Source organism: Leuresthes tenuis, unplaced genomic scaffold (genome assembly GCF_036924035.1).
Source record: "Leuresthes tenuis unplaced genomic scaffold, fLeuTen1.0.hap1 SCAF_19, whole genome shotgun sequence".
Taxonomy (NCBI): Eukaryota; Metazoa; Chordata; class Actinopteri; order Atheriniformes; family Atherinopsidae; genus Leuresthes; species Leuresthes tenuis.
In genome coordinates, this window is record NW_027325373.1 from 29178124 (window position 1) to 29181618 (window position 3495).

Sequence of the window (3495 nt, forward strand, 5' to 3'; positions counted from 1 at the left end):
CGGGATCACACTCCTCAGCCTCCCTGGTAAGGTCTATTCGGGGGTACTGGAGAGGAGGAACCACATTTTCACAGTTTTCTGTGTAATGGTTCATTATAAAAGAAGAGTCCACAAAGCCTGAGTAGCAGACCTGTGCTTCATCTTGACTTGAGGCATTTCAGGAGAAACTGACACCAGGGAGCCTCCCGCAGAATTAATCTGGTTTTAATTATTGTCAAAACAGGTAAACTTTCTTTCACTTTAGTCTCATGGCATACTAATAACCATTTGAATGATAGGGGATGTGTAAATAACTAAAATTATTTAATTTAAAATGACTCCTCCGCATGTGGCCCATCCAGGTTGGTACCTGTTGAACACACACATGCACAGGGTCACACACTCATGGAGACAGATGCCACACACTGGAGCGGTGGGGCAGCCAATCACAGCGCCCGGGGAGCAGGGGGGGCACGGAGCCCTCCTCAAGGGCACCTCGGCCAGCCGTGGAGGTTGACTACCACTCCTCCAGTTGTCAGTCCACCAATCTTTATTTGAGCGGCGAGAATGGGAATGAAAGGTTATTGGAGCACTCTAACCACAGAGCCTGACAGCTTGGCTTTCGATTTACATACAACTGGTTAGAATTAGGAAGAATGTTCAGTTTGGTTGTGAAGGATGAGGATGCAGCCCATAGAAAGACAAGTGCAGACCATGTTCTGAAGACATGGCAGCAGTATGTGTAAGTTATCAAGGACCTGTCGGTAAACCTGCTCGTCCCTGGGTGGGCTCGAACCACCAACCTCTCAGTTAACAGCCGAACGCGCTGGCCGATTGCGCCAAAGAGATCAGTAAGTCTAGAGTGTGCCCCCTATTCTGTGTGGCCTCTGCTACTGCAGGGGAAAAGGGGTTCGCTGGCCGTCCATCAAAAGTCTGTTTAAAGTCATTGTTAATGTACGGCTACAGCTGGGGTAGAAACCATATTTCCAGGGCCAACCCAACAGTATTGAGGGGGAACCATAGACTCACCGACCGCTGCGCTGTCCTGCTTTGCTGGCGTGTGGAAGGGATTAGTCAGTGCTGAGGGCGGTGGGGTCGGTAGCCATGTCCCGCTGAGCAGCGCTGTCTTTGGACGGGCTGCCGCTTCACCTGCGGCTAGCTCCGTTACTCCGGCGGTTAGCTCCATGCCAACTAGAAACAGGTTATAACTCTCCCCGCCGGCGACACATCTGCTGCCAGTTGAATCAACAGAGTCCGTTATGTCCGTTAAAAACGGATTGGTGCTTACGTTTGGGCTAATGAGCTCCCCGTGTCTTTCAAAAACATTGCCGCGTGTCGCCATGCTCTCTCGCGTTCACAGCTCTTCTTCTCACTTTTAGCCAACTTTTAAATCCCGGACGAGCCCCCAGTGTTACCTTCTTAACCCCCTGCCTCCGAACCGTAGTAAGGAGCTGGTCTTTATTTTGACTGGCAATCGTAGGGTCCGGGCCAAAGTGTGGGGCGAAATGAGAACGGAGTCAAGGCTTTTTTGTGCGGAAAGCAGGTTTTATTCGATCAATCTTTTTTTATCAAGTCTCTCCCTACACACGTATGTCTCACACACACACAGACACCGTCTTAAAGTGGCAGGGCTGGACGGTGACACCGTGTTCTGAAGACATGGCAGCAATATGTTTAACATATCAACGATTTATTGGTGAAACTACTCGTCCCTGGGTGGACTCGAACCACCAACCTTTCGGTTAACAGCCGAACGCGCTGGCCGATTGCGCCACAGAGACTCTGTCAGCAACCGTATCAACCCGTATCAACGCGACCTGTATTTGGAATGTTTTGGAGGTGCACGTCAGGCTACGGCGTAGGGGTCCACGTCCACGTCGTAGCTACATCGTCGAAATGACGGAGAAGTATAAACTACGTTTTAGAGATCAGTAAGTCTAGAGTGTGCCCCCTATTCTGTGTGGCCTCTGCTACATGCTGAGTCAGCCCAAAGTTGTCCAGAGTGTTACTCAGGTCTTTAGTCCCTTTGTCCTGAGGGTTGTCCATGTGGATGTTAAAATCACCAACAATAATTACACAGTCAAAATCAACACAGATCATAGACAGCAGTTCACTGAGGTCATCAAAAAAGTCTCAAAAAAGTCTGCACATGCTCATCACAAACAAAATGTAGAGGACGTAGCTTCATCTTGCTCTGCCTTAGTTTTGCTGTTGTTGGTGGTGGTGGTGAAGACGTCAACCGGAAGTTGCTCTATTAGCGATAGATGAAATGGGCACAGCGCCACCTGTCGTACTGAGACGTGCTTTGTACCAGTGATTCGATTCATTCACCGCCATATATCCAAGGATAATTACCCTTGCTCAGATAAGGAGCATAACCCAACTATAGCTATAATCGAGTTAATCTCATCATGTAGACCCACTGACTGTCTGTGTCATTAGAAAGAAAAACATCACTTCCTGTGAACCACTACAGTTTGATGTCAGCGAACACATCAGCTGTGTGAGGAGCATTACTACCATCTACTGGAATGATTAGCGGTTATTAAGGTTCTTTTCTGCAGGAGCCTCTCAGGCACTGATTTTTAGTTTGAATTAGTGAAACAACGACTCGAGATGAGTATAATCAACAGAGCTACTGCAACTGCTATTAATCCTCCTGCTAGTCCCAGTTTAGAGAAGACGCTGATCCATCCTCTGCTGTCTGCTCGTCGACTCTCAGTCGGTCTCTGAGGTTGGGAGTGATCAGCGGCTGCTGAAAAGGACAAAAAATGAAGGTGATTTATGGAAATAGAAAACATTTCCCTCATCATTAGCAGCTGTTGGTAAATCTTCTGCTGTTGTCAGCTGACAGAATAAAATGTTGTGGATACTGTTCATATCTATGAGTCTATTTAGCTGGGAAAATGTTCTTAATTAACCAAAATAACAGAGCTGCTGTTCTCATTGAGTCGACACCTCCAGGTTACAGTTTTATCAGTGAGGCCAGAGTGAGCAGGAGAGGAGGAGGGGTCGCAGTCTTATTTAATGAATCATTTCAGTGTCAGCAGTTATCTCCTGGAAGTTTTCAGTCCCTTGAATATATGGCTATACAGCTCAAGGCCTCATCCGGAGTCCTGTTTCTGAATGTTTACAGGCCCCCCAGATAATGTGCAGACTTTTTTGATGACCTCAGTGAACTGCTGTCTATGATCTGTGTTGATTTTGACTGTGTAATTATTGTTGGTGATTTTAACATCCACATGGACAACCCTCAGGACAAAGGGACTAAAGACCTGAGTAACACTCTGGACAACTTTGGGCTGACTCAGCATGTAGCAGAGGCCACACAGAATAGGGGGCACACTCTAGACTTACTGATCTCTAAAACGTAGTTTATACTTCTCCGTCATTTCGACGATGTAGCTACGACGTGGATGTGGACCCCTACGCCGTAGCCTGACGTGCACCTCCAAAACATTCCAAATACACGTCGCGTTGATACGGGTTATAAGGGCTGTGAATGTTGCTGACAGA

General features: G+C 47.5%; 1 non-coding gene across 1 annotated transcript; it reads right to left on the reverse strand.

Moving 5' to 3' along the window:
- Nucleotides 1-1686: 1686 nt before the first annotated feature.
- Nucleotides 1687-1760, reverse strand: trnan-guu (transfer RNA asparagine (anticodon GUU)). The gene has a single exon. It is a non-coding gene; the product is annotated as a tRNA-Asn (tRNA).
- Between the last annotated feature and the right edge of the window lie 1735 nt (nt 1761-3495).